The sequence below is a fragment of the Dama dama genome, chromosome 6, assembly GCF_033118175.1.
Source record: "Dama dama isolate Ldn47 chromosome 6, ASM3311817v1, whole genome shotgun sequence".
NCBI classification, from domain to species: domain Eukaryota; kingdom Metazoa; phylum Chordata; class Mammalia; order Artiodactyla; family Cervidae; genus Dama; species Dama dama.
The window spans coordinates 51,468,065-51,485,581 of record NC_083686.1 but is presented as its reverse complement, the minus strand read 5'-3'; positions in this window follow the sequence as shown (position 1 = coordinate 51,485,581).

Genomic DNA, 17,517 nt, shown 5'->3' with positions numbered 1-17,517 from the left:
AAGGAAATCAAGGCTCTTTTCACGTTTGATGTGGAACACGGAATTGCTCTGCACGCAGTGCAGGGGAATCGGGCCTCATCTCGCGGCGAGGGGGAAGTCTCATGGTTTTTCTCGAGTTGCGGCCGGAACCTGGGGTATATTCTCGAGTTACGACGGGGAGGGCCCTTCCATACACGTGTTTGTTCAGCGATGTCAGGACTCCTGCCTAGGTGCGAGGGACAGCTCGGGATTGTCCTCGAGTCTTGGCATGGCAATTGGGACGCGTCTCCACGTGAGGCGGAAGACCCAGGGTCCCTTTCCACGTGCCACAGGGATCCTGGGACTCCTATCCATTTTCAAGAGGATTCAGGCATCGTCTCCTTTCGAAGCATTGATCTCCGCGGACCTCTCGAGTTTTCAAAGGATGTGAGGCCTCCGGTCGCGATGAGGCGGAAAACTCGGTCTTTCTCTGTGGTCTCCACAGGGGATTCAGACATCCCTTCGTCTTGGGAGATGCAAGACGAGCCTGCATTCAATTCACTGCAGGGATATCCTGCCTTACTTCGAGTCAGAGCGTCTCGGTGTCCATTCCACTTGAGGCCACAAACTCAGGGTCCCTCTCACATACCTGTAGCTGAGAGAAGCCTCCTCTTGAGGTGCTTGGGGAAAGTTGGTATTCCTCTTGAGTCGAAGCCAGGGACTAAGCTCTCATCTCGAGTTGATTTTGGGTCCAGGGAGCCCTTTCGTGCTGCTACAGTGACCTCAGGTTCCCTCTAGACTTGAGACAGTGATCTTGGGTTTTCTCTTGAGTGCCATCAAGAAAATCAAGGCTCCTTTCACGTTTGATGTGGAACACGGAATTGCTCTACACGCAGTGCAGGGGAATCGGGCCTCATCTCGCGGCGAGGGGGAAGTCTCATGGTTTTTCTCGAGTTGCGGCCGGAACCTGGGGTATATTCTCGAGTTAAGACGGGGAGGGCCCTTCCAGACACTTGTTTGTTCAGCGACGTCAGGACTCCTCCCTAGGTGCGATGGACACCTCGGGATTCTCCTCGAGTCTTGGCATGGCAATTGGGACGCGTCTCCACGTGAGGCGGGAGACCCAGTGTCCCTTTCCACGTGCCACAGGGATCCTGGGACTCCTATCCATTTTCAAGAGGAGTCAGGCATCGTCTCCTTTTGAAGCATTGATATCCGCGGACCTCTCGAGTTTTCAAAGGTTGTGAGGCCTCCGGTCGCGAGGTGGCGGAGAACTAGGTCTTTCTCTGTGGTCTCCACAGGGGATTCAGACATCCCTTCGTCTAGGGAGATGCAAGGCGAGCCTGCATTCAATTCACTGCAGGGATATCCGGCCTTACTTCGAGTCAGAGCATCTCGGTGTCCATTCCACTTGAGGCCACAAACTCGGGGTCCCTCAAATATACCTGTAGCTGAGAGAAGCCTCCTCTTGAGGTGCTTGTGGAAAGTTGGTATTCCTCTTGAGTCGAAGCCAGGGACTAAGCTCTCATCTCGATTTGATTTAGGGTCCACGGAGCCCTTTCCTGTTGGTCCAGTGACCTCAGGATCCCTCTAGACGTGAGACAGTGATCTTGGGTTTTCTGTGGAGTGCCATCAAGGAAATCAAGGCTCCTTTCACGTTTGATGTGGAACACGGAATTGCTCTGCATGCAGTGCAGGGGAATCGGGCCTCATCTCGCGGCGAGGGGGAAGTCTCATGGTTTTTCTCGAGTTGCGGCCCGAACTTGGGTTATATTCTCGAGTTACGATGGGGAGGGCCCTTCCAGACACGTGTTTGTTCAGCGACGTCAGGACTCCTGCCTAGGGGCGAGGGACACCTCGGGATTCTCCTCGAGTCTTGGCATGGCAATTTGGACGCGTCTCCACATGAGGCGGGACACCCAGGTTCCCTTTCCACGAGCCACAGGGATCCTGGGACTCCTATCCAGTTTCAAGAGGAGTCAGGCATCGTCTCCTTTGGAAGCATTGATCTCCGCGGACCTCTCGAGCTTTCAAAGGATGTGAGGCCTCCGGTCGCGATGAGGCGGAGAACTCGGTCTTTCTCTGTGGTCTCCACAGGGGATTCAGACATCCCTTCGTCTTGGGAGATGCAAGACGAGCCTGCATTCAATTCACTGCAGGGATATCTGGCCTTACTTCGAGTCAGAGCATCTCGGTGTCCATTCCACATGAGGCCACAAACTCAGGGTCCCTCTCACATACTTGTAGCTGAGAGATGCCTCCTCTTGAGATGCTTATGGAAAGTTGGTATTCCTCTTGAGTCGAAGCTAGGGACTAAGCTCTCATCTCGAGTTGATTTGGGGTCCACGGAGCCCTTTCGTGTTGCTCCAGTGACCTCAGGATCCCTCTAGACTTGAGACAGTGATCTTGGGTTTTCTCTGGAGTGCCATCAAGGAAATCAAGGCTCCTTTAACGTTTGATGTGGAACACCGTATTGCTCTGCATGCAGTGCAGGGGAATCGGGCCTTAACTCGCGGCGAGGGGGAAATCTCATGGTTTTTCTCGAGTTGCGGCCCGAACCTGGGGAATATTCTCGAGTTACGATGGGGAGGGCCCTTCCAGACACGTGTTTGTTCAGCGACGTCCGGACTCCTGCCTAGGTGCGAGGGACAGCTCGGGATTCTCCTCGAGTCTTGGCATGGCAATTTGGACGTGTCTCCACGTGAGGCGGGAGACCCAGGGTCCCTTTCCACGTGCCACAGGGATCCTGGGACTCCTATTCATTTTCAAGAAGAGTCAGGCATCTTCTCCTTTGGAAGCATTGATCTCCGCGGACCTCTCGAGTTTTCAAAGGATGTGAGGCCTCCGGTCGCTTTGAGGCGGAGGACTAGGTCTTTCTCTGTGGTCTCCACAGGGGATTCAGACATCCCTTCGTCTTGGGAGATGCAAGACGAGCCTGCATTCACTTCACTGCAGGGATATCCGGCCTTACTTCGAGTCAGAGCATCTCGTTGTCCATTCCACTTGAGGCCACAAACTCAGGGTCCCTGTCACATACCTGTAGCTGAGAGAAGCCTCCTCTTGAGGTGCTTGTGGAAAGTTGGTATTCCTCTTGACTCGAAGCCAGGGACTAAGCTGTCATCTCGAGTTGATTTGGGGTCCCCGGAGCCCTTTCGTCTTGCTCCAGTGACCTCAGGATACCTCTAGACTTGAGATAGTGATCTTGGGTTTTCTCTGGAGTGCCATCAAGGAAATCAAGGCTCCTTTCACTTTTGATGTGGAACACGGAATTGCTCTGCACGCATTGCAGGGGAATCGGGCCTCATCTCGCGGCGAGGGGGAAGTCTCATGGTTTTTCTCGAGTTGCGGCCGGAACCTGGGGTATATTCTCGTGTTAGGACGGGGAGGGCCCTTCCAGACACGTGTTTGTTCAGCGACGTCACGACTCCTGCCTAGGTGCGAGGGACACCTCGGGATGCTTCTCGAGTCTTGGCATGGCAATTGGGACCCCTCTCCACGTGAGGCGGGAGACCCAGTGTCCCTTTCCACGTGCCACAGGGATCCTGGGACTCCTATCCATTTTCAAGAGAAGTCAGGCATCGTCTCCTTTGGAAGCATTGATATCCGCGGACCTCTCGAGTTTTCAAAGGATGTGAGGCCTCCGGTCACGTTGAGGCGGAGGACTAGGTCTTTCTCTGTGGTCTCCACAGGGGATTCAGACATCCCTTCGTCTTGGGAGATGCAAGGCGAGCCTGCATTCAATTCACTGCAGGGATATCCGGCCTTACTTCGAGTCAGAACATCTCGGTGTCCATTCCACTTGAGGCCACAAACTCGGGGTCCCTCAAATTTACCTGTTGCTGAGAGAAGCCTCCTCTTGAGGTGCTTGTGGAAAGTTGGTATTCCTCTTGAGTCGAAGCCAGGGACTAAGCTCTCATCTCGAGTTGATTTGGGGTCCACGGAGCCCTTTCCTGTTGGTCCAGTGACCTCAGGATCCCTCTAGACTTGAGACAGTGATCTTGGGTTTTCTCTGGAGTGCCATCAAGGAAATCAAGGCTCCTTTCACGTTTGATGTGGAACACGGAATTGCTCTGCATGCAGTGCAGGGGAATCGGTCTCATCTCGCGGCGAGGGGGAAATCTCATGGTTTTTCTCGAGTTGCGGCCCGAACTTGGGTTATATTCTCGAGTTACGATGGGGAGGGCCCTTCCAGACACGTGTTTGTTCAGCGACGTCAGGACTCCTGCCTAGGTGCGAGGGACACCTCGGGATTCTCCTCGAGTCTTCGCATGGCAATTGGCATATGTCTCCACGTGAGGCGGGAGACCCAGGGTCCCTTTCAACGTGCCACAGGGATCCTGGGACTCCTATCCATTTTCAAGAGGAGTCAGGCATCGTCTCCTTTGGAAGCATTGATCTCCGCGGACCTCTCGAGTTTTCAAAGGATGTGAGGCCTCCGCTCGCGATGAGGCGGAGAATTAGGTCTTTTTCTGTGGTCTCCACAGGGGATTCAGAAAACCCTTCGTCTTGGGAGATGCAAGACGAGCCTGCATTCAATTCACTGCAGGGATATCCGGCCTTACTTCGAGTCAGAGCATCTCGGTGTCCATTCCACTTGAGGCCACAAATTCAGGGTCCCTCTCACATACCTGTAGCTGAGAGAAGCCTCCTCTTAAGGGGCTTGTGGAAAGTTGGTAGTCCTCTTGAGTCGAAGCCAGGGACTAAGCTCTCATCTCGAGTTGATTTGGGGTCCACGGAGCCCTTTCGTGTTGCTCCAGTGACCTCAGGATCCCTCTAGACTTGAGACAGTGATCTTGGGTTTTCTCTGGAGTGCCATCAAGGAAATCAAGGCTCCTTTCACGTTTGATGTGGAACACGGAATTGCTCTGCACGCAGTGCAGGGGAATCGGGCCTCATCTCGCGGGGAGGGGGAAGTCTCATGGTTTTTATCGAGTTGCGGCAGGAACCTGGGGTATATTCTCGAGTTACGACGGGTAAGGCCCTTCCCGACACGTGTTTGTTCAGCGACGTAGGACTCCTGCCTAGGTGCGAGGGACACCTCGGGATTCTCCTCGAGTCTTGGCATGGCAATTGGGACGCGTCTCCACGGGAGCCAGGAGACCCAGGGTCCCTTTCCACGTGCAACAGGGATCCTGGGACTCCTATCCATTTTCAAGAAGAGTCAGGCATCGTCTCCTTTGGAAGCATTGATCTCCGCGGACCTCTCTAGTTTTCAAAGGATGTGAGGCCTCCGGTCTTGATGAGGTGGAGGACTAGGTCTTTCTCTGTGGTCTCCACAGGGGATTCAGACATCCCTTCATCTATGGAGATGCAAGACGAGCCTGCATTCAATTCACTGCAGGGATATCCGGCCTTACTTCGAGTCAGAGCATCTCGGTGTCCATTCCCCTTGAGGCCACAAACTCAGGGTCCCTCTCACATACCTGTAGCTGAGAGAAGCCTCCTCTTGAGGTGCTTGTGGAAAGTGGGTATTCCTCTTGAGTCGAAGCCAGGGACTAAGCTCTCATCTCGAGTTTATTTGGGGTCCACGGAGCCCTTTCATGTTGCTCCAGTGACCTCAGGATCCCTCTAGACTTGAGACAGTGATCTTGGGTTTTCTCTGGAGTGCCATCAAGGAAATCAAGGCTCCTTTCACGTTTGATGTGGAACACGGAATTGCTCTGCACGCAGTGCAGGTGAATCGGGCCTCATCTCGCGGCGAGGGGGAAGTCTCATGGTTTTTCTCGAGTTGCGGCCGGAACCTGGGGTATATTCTCGAGTTACGACGGGGAGGGCCCTTCCAGACACGTGTTTGTTCAGCGACGTAGGACTCCTGCCTAGGTGCGAGGGACACCTCGGGATTCTCCTCGAGTCTTGGCATGGCAATTGGGACGCGTCTCCACGGGAGCCGGGAGACCCAGGGTCCCTTTCAACGTGCCACAGGGATCGTGGGACTCCTATCCATTTTCAAAAGGAATCAGGCATCGTCTCCTTTGGAAGCACTGATCTCCGCAGACCTCTCGAGTTTTCAAAGGATGTGAGGCCCCCGGTCACTATGAGGCGGAGAATTAGGTCTTTCTCTGCGGTCTCCACAGGGGATTCAGACATCCCTTCGTCTTGGGAGATGCAAGACGAGCCTGCATTCAATTCACTGCAGGGATATCCGGCCTTACTTCAAGTCAGAGCATCTCGGTGTCCATTCCACTTGAGGCCACAAACTCAGGGTCCCTCTCACATACCTGTAGCTGAGAGAAGCCTCCTCTTGAGGTGCTTGTGGAAAGTTGGTATTCCTCTTGAGTCGAAGCCAGGGACTAAGCTCTCATGTCGAGTTGATTTGGGGTCCACGGAGCTCTTTCGTGTTGCTCCAGTGACCTCAGGATCCCTCTAGACTTGAGACAGTGATCTTGGGTTTTCTCTGGAGTGCCATCAAGGAAATCAAGGCTCCTTTCACGTTTGATGTGGAACACGGAATTGCTCTGCACGCAGTGCAGGGGAATCGGGCCTCATCTCGCGGCGAGGGGGAAGTCTCATGGTTTTTCTCGAGCTGCGGCCGGAACCTGGGGTATATTCTCGAGTTACGACGGGGAGGGCCCTTCCAGACACGTGTTCATTCAGCGACGTCAGGACTCCTGCCTAGGTGCGAGGGACACCTCGGGATTCTCCTCGAGTCTTGGCATGGCAACTGGGACGCATCTCCACGTGACGCGGGAGACCTAGGGTCCCTTTCCACGTGCCACAGGGATCCTGGGACTCCTATCCATTTTCAAGAGGAGTCAGGCATCGTCTCCTTTGGAAGCATTGATCTCCGCGGACCTCTCGAGTTTTCAAAGGATGTGAGTCCTCCGGTCGCGTTGAGGCGGAGGACTAGGTCTTTCTCTGTGGTCTCCACAGGGGATTCAGACATCCCTTCGTCTTGGGAGATGCAAGACGAGCCTGCATTCAATTCACTGCAGGGATATCCGGCCTTACTTCAAGTCAGAGCATCTCGGTGTCCATTCCACCTGAGGCCACAAACTCAGGGTCCCTCTCACATACCTGTAGCTGAGAGAAGCCTCCTCTTGAGGTGCTTGTGGAAAGTTGGTGTTCCTCTTGAGTCGAAGCCAAGGACTAAGCTCTCATCTCGAGTTGACTTGGGGTCCACGGAGCCCTTTTGTGTTGCTCCAGTGACCTCAGGATCCCTCTAGACTTGAGACAGTGATCTTGGGTTTTCTCTGGAGCGCCATCAAGGAAATCAAGGCTCCTTTCACGTTTGATGTGGAAAACGGAATTGCTCTGCACGCAATGCAGGGGAATCGGGCCTCATCTCGCGGCGAGGGGGAAGTCTCATGGTTTTTCTCGAGTTGCGGCCGGAACCTGGGGTATATTCTCGAGTTACGACGGGGAGGGCCCTTCCAGACACGTGTTTGTTCAGCGACGTCAGGACTACTGCCTAGGTGCGAGAGACACCTCGGGATTCTCCTCGAGTCTTGGCATGGCAATTGGGACGTGTCTCCACGTGATACGGGAGACCCAGTGTCCCTTTCGACGTGCACAGGGATCCTGGGACTCTTTTCCATTTTCAAGAGGAGTCAGGCATCATCTCGTTTGGAAGCATTGATCTCCATAGACCTCTCGAGTTTTCAAAGGATGTGAGGCCTCCGGTCGCGATGAGTTGGAGGACTAGGTCTTTCTCTGTCGTCTCCACAGGGGATTCAGACATCCCTTCGTCTTGGGAGATGAAAGACGAGCCTGCTTTCAATTCACTGCAGGGATATCCGGCCTTACTTCACGTCAGAGCATCTCGGTGTCCATTCCACCTGAGGCCACAAACTCATGGTCCCTCTCACATACCTGTAGCTGAGAGAAGCCTCCTCTTGAAGTGCTTTAGGAAAGTTGGTATTCCGCTAGAATCGAAGCCATGGACTAATCTCTCATCTCGAGTTGATTTGGGGTCCACGGAGCCCTTTTGTGTTGCTCCAGTGACCTCAGGATCCCTCTAGACTTGAGACAGTGATCTTGGGTTTTCTCTGGAGCGCCATCAAGGAAATCAAGGCTCCTTTCACGTTTGATGTGGAAAACGGAATTGCTCTGCACGCAATGCAGGGGAATCGGGCCTCATCTCGCGGCGAGGGGGAAGTCTCATGGTTTTTCTCGAGTTGCGGCCGGAACCTGGGGTATATTCTCGAGTTACGACGGGGAGGGCCCTTCCAGACACGTGTTTGTTCAGCGACGTCAGGACTACTGCCTAGGTGGGAGGGACACCTCGGGATTCTCCTCGAGTCTTGGCATGGCAATTGGGACGCGTCTCCACGTGAGGCGGGAGACCCAGGGTCCCTTTCCACTTGCCACAGGGATCCTGGGACTCCTATCCATTTTCAAGAGGAGTCAGGCATCGTCTCCTTTGGAAGCATTGATCTCCGCAGACCTCTCGAGTTTTCAAAGGATATGAGGTCTCCTGTCGCGTTGAGGCGTAGGACTAGGTCTTTCTCTGTGGTCTCCACAGGGGATTCAGACATCCCTTCGTCTTGGGAGATGCAAGACGAGCCTGCATTCAATTCACTGCAGGGATATCCGACCTTACTTCGAGTCAGAGCATCTCGGTGTCCATTCCACTTGAGGCCACAAACTCAGAGTCCCTCTCACATACCTGTAGCTGAGAGAAGCCTCCTCTTGAGGTGCTTGTGGAAAGTTGGTATTCCTCTTGAGTCGAAGCCAGGGACTAAGCTCTCATCTCGAGTTGTCTTGGGGTCCACGGAACCCTTTCGTGTTGCTCCAGTGACCTCAGGATCCCTCTAGACTTGAGACAGTGATCTTGGGTTTTCTCTGGAGTGCCATCAAGGAAATCAAGGCTCCTTTCACGTTTGATGTGGAACACGGAACTGCTCTGCACGCAGTGCAGGGGAATCGGGCCTCATCTCGCGGCGAGGGGGAAGTCTCATGGTTTTTCTCGAGTTGCGGACGGGACCTGGGGTATCTTATGGAGTTACGACGGGGAGGGCCCTTCCTGACAGGTGTTTGTTCATCGACATCAGGACTCCTGCCTAGGTGCGAGGGACACCTCGGGATTCTCCTCGGTTTTGGCATGGCAATTGAGACGCGTCTCCACGTGAGGCGGGAGACTCAGTGTCCCTTTCCACGTGCCACAGGGATCCTGGGACTCCTATTCATTTTCAAGTCATCGTCTCCTTTGGAACCATTGATCTCCGTGGACCTCTCGAATTTTCAAAGGACGTGAGGCCTCCGTTCGCGTTGAGGCTGAGGAGTAGGTCTTTCTCTGTGGACTCCACAAGGGATTCAGACAACCCTTCGTCTTGGGAGATGCAAGACCAGCCTGCATTCAATTCACTGCAGGGATATCCGGCCTTACTTCGAGTCAGAGCATCTTGGTGTCCATTCCACTTGAGGCCACAAACTCAGGGTCCCTCTCACATACCTGTAGCTGAGAGAAGCCTCCTCTTGAGTTGCTTGTGGAAAGTTGGTGTTCCTCTTGAGTCGAAGCCAAGGACTAAGCTCTCATCTCGAGTTGACTTGGGGTCCACGGAGCCGTTTCGTGTTGCTCCAGTCACCTCAGGATCCCTCTAGACTTGAGACAGTGATCTTGGGTTTTCTCTGGAGTGCCATCAAGGAAATCAAGGCTCCTTTCACGTTTGATGTGGAACACGGAATTGCTCTGCATGCAGTGCAGGGGAATCGGGCCTCATCTCGCGGCGAGCGGGAAGTCTCATGGTTTTTCTCGAGTTGCGGCCGGAACCTGTGGTATATTGTCGAGTTACGACGGGGAGGGCCCTTCCAGACACGTGTTTGTTCAGCGACGTCAGGACTCCTGCCTAGGTGCGTGGGACACCTCGGGATTCTCCTCGAGTCTTGGCATGGCAATTGGGACGCGTCTCCACGTGAGACGGGAGACCCAGTGTCCCTTTCGACGGGCACAGGGATCCTGGGACTCTTTTCCATTTTCAAGAGGAGTCAGGCATCGTCTCGTTTGGAAGCATTGATCTCCATAGACCTCTCGAGTTTTCAAAGGATGTGAGGCCTCCGGTCGCGATGAGGCGGAGGACTAGGTCTTTCTCTGTGGTCTCCACAGGGGATTCAGACATCCCTTCGTCTTGGGAGATGCAAGACGAGCCTGCATTCAATACACTGCAGGGATATCCGGCCTTACTTCGAGTCAGAGCCTCTCGGTGTCCATTCCACCTGAGACCACAAATTCAGGGTCCCTCTCACATACCTGTAGCTGAGAGAAGCCTCCTCTTAAGGTGATTGTGGAAAGTTGGTAGTCCTCTTGAGTCGAAGCCAGGGACTAAGCTCTCATCTCGAGTTGATTTGGGGTCCACGGAGCCCTTTCGTGTTGCTCCAGTGACCTCAGGATCCCTCTAGACTTGAGACAGTGATCTTGGGTTTTCTCTGGAGTGCCATCAAGGAAATCAAGGCTCCTTTCACGTTTGATGTGGAACACGGAATTGCTCTGCACGCAGTGCAGGGGAATCGGGCCTCATCTCGTGGCGAGGGGGAAGTCTCATGGTTTTTCTCGAGCTGCGGCCGGAACCTGGGGTATATTCTCGAGTTAGGACGGGGAGGGCCCTTCCAGACACGTGTTTGTTCAGCGACGTCAGACTCCTGCCTAGGTGCGAGGGACACCCCGGGATTCCCCTGGAATCTTGGCATGGCAATTGGGACGCGTCTCCACGTGAGGAGGGAGACCCAGGGTCCCTTTCAACGTGCCACAGGGATCGTGGGACTCCTATCCATTTTCAAGAAGAGTCAGGCATCATCTCCTTTGGAAGCATTGATCTCCGCAGACCTCTCGAGTTTTCAAAGGATGTGAGGCCTCTGGTCTTGATGAGGCGGAGGACTAGGTCTTTCTCTGTGGTCTCCACAGGGGATTCAGACATCCCTTCGTCTTGGGAGATGCAAGACGAGCCTGCATTCAATACACTGCAGGGATATCCGGCCTTACTTCGAGTCAGAGCATCTCAGTGTCCATTCCACTTGAGGCCACAAACTCATGGTCCCTCTCACATACCTGTAGCTGAGAGAAGCCTCCTCTTGAGGGGCTTGTGGAAAGTTCGTATTCCTCTTGAGTCGAAGCCAGGGACTAAGCTCTCATCTTGAGTTGATTTGTGGTCCACGGAGCCCTTTCCTGTTGGTCCAGTGACCTCAGGATCCCTCTAGACTTGAGACAGTGATCTTGGGTTTTCTCTGGAGTGCCATCAAGGAAATCAAGGCTCCTTTCACGTTTGATGTGGAACACGGAATTGCTCTGCATGCAGTGCAGGGAATCGGGCCTCATCTCGTGGCGAGGGGTAAATCTCATGGTTTTTCTCGAGCTGCGGCCGGAACCTGGGGTATATTCTCGAGTTAGGACGGGGAGGGCCCTTCCAGACACGTGTTTGTTCAGCGACCTCAGGACTCCTGCCTAGGTGCGAGGGATACCTCGGGATTCTCCTCGAGTCTTGGCATGGCAATTTGGACAAGTCTCCACGTGAGGCGGGAGACCCAGGCTCCCTTTCCACGTGCCACAGGGATCCTGGGACTCCTATCCATTTTCAAGAGGAGTCAGGCATCGTCTCCTTTGGAAGCATTGATCTCCGCAGACCTCTCGAGTTTTCAAAGGATGTGAGGCCTCCGGTCGCGATGAGGCGGAGGACGAGGACTTTCTCTGTGGTCTCCACAGGGGATTCAGACATCCCGTTGTCTTGGGAGATGCAAGACGAGCCTGCATTCAATTCACTGCAGGGATATCCGGCCTTACTTCGAGTCAGAGCATCTCGGTGTCCATTCCACTTGAGGCCACAAATTCTGAGTCCTTCTCACATACCTTTAGCTGAGAGAAGCCAACTCTTAAGGTGCTTGTGGAAAGTTGGTAGCTCTCTTGAGTCGAAGCCAGGGACTAAGCTCTCATCTCGAGTTGATTTGGGGTCCACGGAGCCCTTTCGTGTTGCTCCAGTGACCTCAGGATCCCTCTAGACTTGAGACAGTGATCTTGGGTTTTCTCTGGAGTGCCATCATGGAAATCAAGGATCCTTTCACGTTTGATGTGGAACACGGAATTGCTCTGCACGCAGTGCAGGGGAATGGAGCCTCATCTCGCGGCGAGGGGGAAGTCTCATGATTTTTCTCGAGTTGCGCCCGGAACCTGGGGTATATTCTCGAGTTACGACGGGGAGGCCCTATCAGACACGTGTTTGTTCAGCGACGTCAGGACTCCTGCCTAGGTGCGAGGGACACCTCGGTATTCTCCTCGAATCTTGGCATGGCATTTGGGACGCGTCTCCACGTGAGGCGGGAGACCCAGGGTCCCTTTCCACGTGCCACAGGGATCCTGGGACTCCTATCCATTTTCAAGAGGAGTCAGGCATCGTCTCCTTTGGAAGCATTGATCTCTGCGGACCTCTCTAGTTTTCAAAGGATCTGAGGCCTCCCGTCGCGTTGAGGCGGAGGACTAGGTCTTTCTCTGTGGTCTCCACAGGGGATTCAGACAACCCTTCGTCTTGGGAGATGCAAGACGAGCCTGCATTCAATTCACTGCAGGGATATCCGGCCTTACCTCGAGTCAGAGCATCTCGGTGTCCATTCCACTTGAGGCCACAAACTCAGGGTCCCTCTCACATACCTGTAGCTGAGCGAAGCCTCGTCTTGAGGTGCTTGTGAAAAATGGGTATTCCTCTTGAGTCAAAGCCAGGGTCTAAGCTCTCATCTCGAGTTGATTTGGGGTCCACGGAGCCCTTTCGTGTTGCTCCAGTGACCTCAGGATCCCTCTAGACTTGAGACAGTGATCTTGGGTTTTCTCTAGAGTGCCTTCAAGGAAATCAAGGCTCCTTTCACGTTTGATGTGGAACACGGAATTGCTCTGCATGCAGTGCAGGGGAATCGGTCCTCATCTCGCGGCGAGGGGGAAGTCTCATGGTTTTTCTCGAGTTGCGGCCGGAACCTGGGGTATATTCTCGAGTTACGACGGGGAGGGCCCTTCCAGACACGTGTTTGTTCAGCGACGTCAGGACTCTGGCCTAGGTGCGAGGGACACCTCGGGATTCTCCTCGAGTCTTGGCATGGCAATGGGGACGCGGCTCCACGTGAGGCGGGAGACCCTGGGTCCCTTTCCACGTGCCACAGGGATCCTGGGACTCCTATCCATTTTCAAGAGGAGTCAGGCATCGTCTCCTTTGGAAGCATTGATCTCCGCGGACCTCTCTAGTTTTCAAAGGATGTGAGGCCTCCGGTCGCGTTGAGGCGGAGGACTAGGTCTTTCTCTGTGGTTTCCACAGGGGATTCAGAAAACCCTTCGTCTTGGGAGATGCAAGACGAGCCTGCATTCAATTCACTGCAGGGATATCCGGCCTTACATCGAGTCAGAACATCTCGGTGTCCATTCCACCTGAGGCCACAAATTCAGGGTTCCTCTCACATACCTGTAGCTGAGAGAAGCCTCCTCTTAAGGGGCTTGTGGAAAGTTGGTAGTCCTCTTGAGTCGAAGCCAGGGACTAAGCTCTCATCTCGAGTTGATTTGGGGTCCACGGAGCCCTTTCGTGTTGCTCCAGTGACCTCAGGATCCCTCTAGACTTGAGACAGTGATCTTGGGTTTTCTCTGGAGTGCCATCAAGGAAATCAAGTCTCCTTTCACGTTTGATGTGGAACACGGAATTGCTCTGCACGCAGTGCAGGGGAATCGGGCCTCATCTCGCGGGGAGGGGGAAGTCTCATGGTTTTTATCGAGTTGCGGCAGGAACCTGGGGTATATTCTCGAGTTACGACGGGTAAGGCCCTTCCCGACACGTGTTTGTTCAGCGACGTAGGACTCCTGCCTAGGTGCGAGGGACACCTCGATATTCTCCTCGAGTCTTGGCATGGCAATTGGGACGCATCTCCACGGGAGCCGGGAGACCCAAGGTCCCTTTCAACGTGCCACAGGGATCGTGGGACTCCTATACATTTTCAAGAGGAGTCAGGCATCGTCTCCTTTGGAAGCACTGATCTCCGCAGACCTCTCGAGTTTTCAAAGGATGTGAGGCCCCCGGTCACTATGAGGCGGAGAATTAGGTCTTTCTCTGCGGTCTCCACAGGGGATTCAGACATCCCTTCGTCTTGGGAGATGCAAGACGAGCCTGCATTCAATTCACTGCACGGATATCCGGCCTTACTTCGAGTCAGAGCATCTCGGTGTCCATTCCACTTGAGGCCACAAACTCAGGGTCCCTCTCACACACCTGTAGCTGAGAGAAGCCTCCTCTTGAGGTGCTTATGGAAAGTTGGTATTCCTCTTGAGTCGAAGCCAGGGACTAAGCTCTCATCTCGAGTTGACTTGGGGTTCAAGGGGAAATTTCGTGTTGCTCCAGTGACCTCAGGATCCCTCTAGACTTGAGACAGTGATCTTGGGTTTTCTCTGGAGTGCCATCAAGGAAATCAAGGCTCCTTTCACGTTTGATGTGGAACACGGAATTGCTCTGCATGCAGTGCAGGGGAATCGGGCCTCAACTCGCGGCGAGGGGAAAATCTCATGGTTTTTCTCGAGTTGCGGCCGGAACCTGGGGTATATTCTCGAGTTACGACGGGGAGGGCCCTTCCAGACACGTGTTTGTTCAGCGATGTCAGGAATCCTGCCTAGGGGCGAGGGACACCTCGGGATTCTCCTCGAGTCTTGGCAAGGCAATTGGGACGCGTCTCCACGTTAGGCGGGAGACCCAGGGTCCCTTTCCACGTTCCACAGGGATCCTGGAACTCCTATCCATTTTCAAGAGGAGTCAGGCATCGTCTCATGCCTTACTTCGAGTCAGAGCATCTCGGTGTCCATTCCACTTGAGGCCACACACTCAGGGTCCCTCTCACTTACCTGTAGCTGAGAGAAGCCTCCTCTTGAGCTGCTTGTGAAAAGTTGGTATTCCTCTTGATTCGAAGCCAGGGACTAAGCTCTCATCTCGAGTTGATTTGGGGTCCACGGAGCCCTTTCGTGTTGCTCCAGTGACCTCAGGATCCCTCTAGACTTGAGACAGTGATCTTGGGTTTTCTCTGGAGTGCCATCAAGGAAATCAAGGCTCCTTTCACGTTTGATGTGGAACACGGAATTGCTCTGCACGCAGTGCAGGGGAATCGGGCCTCATCTCGCGGCGAGGGGGAAGTCTCATGGTTTTTCTCGAGTTGCGGCCGGAACCTGGGGTGTATTCTCGAGTTACGACGGGGAGGGCCCTTCCAGACACGTGTTTGTTCAGCGACGTCAGGACTCCTGCCTAGGTGCGAGGGACACCTCGGGATTCTCCTCGAGTCTTGGCATGGCAATTGGGACGCGTCTCCACGAGAGGCGGGAGACCCAGGGTCCCTTTCCACGTGCAACATGGATCCTGGGACTCCTATCCATTTTCAAGAAGAGTCAGGCATCGTCTCCTTTGGAAGCATTGATCTCCGCAGACCTCTCGAGTTTTCAAAGGATGTGAGGCCTCCGGTCTTGATGAGGCGGAGGACTAGGTCTTTCTCTGTGGTCTCCACAGGGGATTCAGACATCCCTTCATCTATGGAGATTCAAGACGAGCCTGCATTCAATTCACTGCAGGGATATCCGGCCTTACTTCGAGTCAGAGCATCTCGGTGTCCATTCCCCTTGAGGCCACAAACTCAGGGTCCCTCTCACATACCTGTAGCTGAGAGAAGCCTCCTCTTGAGGTGCTTGTGGAAAGTTGGTATTCCTCTTGAGTCGAAGCCAGGGACTAAGCTCTCATCTCGAGTTTATTTGGGGTCCACGGAGCCCTTTCATGTTGCTCCAGTGACCTCAGGATCCCTCTAGACTTGAGACAGTGATCTTGGGTTTTCTCTGGAGTGCCATCAAGGAAATCAAGGCTCCTTTCACGTTTGATGTGGAACACGGAATTGCTCTGCACGCAGTGCAGGTGAATCGGGCCTCATCTCGCGGCGAGGGGGAAGTCTCATGGTTTTTCTCGAGTTGCGGCCGGAACCTGGGGTATATTCTCGAGTTACGACGGGGAGGGCCCTTCCAGACACGTGTTTGTTCAGCGACGTAGGACTCCTGCCTAGGTGCGAGGGACACCTCGATATTCTCCTCGAGTCTTGGCATGGCAATTGGGACGCGTCTCCACGGGAGCCGGGAGACCCAGGGTCCCTTTCAACGTGCCACAGGGATCGTGGGCCTCCTATCCATTTTCAAGAGGAGTCAGGCATCGTCTCCTTTGGAAGCACTGATCTCCGCAGACCTCTCGAGTTTTCAAAGGATGTGAGGCCCCCGGTCACTATGAGGCGGAGAATTAGGTCTTTCTCTGCGGTCTCCACAGGGGATTCAGACATCCCTTCATCTTGGGAGATGCAAGACGAGCCTGCATTCAATTCACTGCACGGATATCCGGCCTTACTTCGAGTCAGAGCATCTCGGTGTCCATTCCACTTGAGGCCACAAACTCAGGGTCCCTCTCACACACCTGTAGCTGAGAGAAGCCTCCTCTTGAGGTGCTTATGGAAAGTTGGTATTCCTCTTGAGTCGAAGCCAGGGACTAAGCTCTCATCTCGAGTTGATTTGGGGTTCAAGGGGAAATTTCGTGTTGCTCCAGTGACCTCAGGATCCCTCTAGACTTGAGACAGTGATCTTGGGTTTTCTCTGGAGTGCCATCAAGGAAATCAAGGCTCCTTTCACGTTTGATGTGGAACACGGAATTGCTCTGCATGCAGTGCAGGGGAATCGGGCCTCAACTCGCGGCGAGGGGAAAATCTCATGGTTTTTCTCGAGTTGCGGCCGGAACCTGGGGTATATTCTCGAGTTACGACGGGGAGGGCCCTTCCAGACACGTGTTTGTTCAGCGATGTCAGGAATCCTGCCTAGGGGCGAGGGACACCTCGGGATTCTCCTCGAGTCTTGGCAAGGCAATTGGGACGCGTCTCCACGTGAGGCGGAAGACCCAGGGTCCCTTTCCACGTGCCACAGGGATCCTGGGACTCCTATCCATTTTCAAGAGGAGTCAGGCATCGTCTCATGCCTTACTTCGAGTCAGAGCATCTCGGTGTCCATTCCACTTGAGGCCACACACTCAGGGTCCCTCTCACTTACCTGTAGCTGAGAGAAGCCTCCTCTTGAGCTGCTTGTGAAAAGTTGGTATTCCTCTTGATTCGAAGCCAGGGACTAAGCTCTCATCTCGAGTTGATTTGGGGTCCACGGAGCCCTTTCGTGTTGCTCCAGTGACCTCAGGATCCCTCTAGACTTGAGACAGTGATCTTGGGTTTTCTCTGGAGTGCCATCAAGGAAATCAAGGCTCCTTTCACGTTTGATGTGGAACACGGAATTGCTCTGCACGCAGTGCAGGGGAATCGGGCCTCATCTCGCGGCGAGGGGGAAGTCTCATGGTTTTTCTCGAGTTGCGGCCGGAACCTGGGGTATATTCTCGAGTTACGACGGGGAGGGCCCTTCCAGACACGTGTTTGTTCAGCGACGTCAGGACTGCTGCCTAGGTGCGAGGGACACCTCGGGATTCTCCTCGAGTCTTGGCATGGCAATTGGGACGCGTCTCCACGTGAGGCGGGAGACCCAGGGTCCCTTTCCACGAGCCACAGGGAATCTAGGACTCCTATCCATTTTCAAGAGGAGTCAGGCATCGTCTCCTTTGGAAGCAT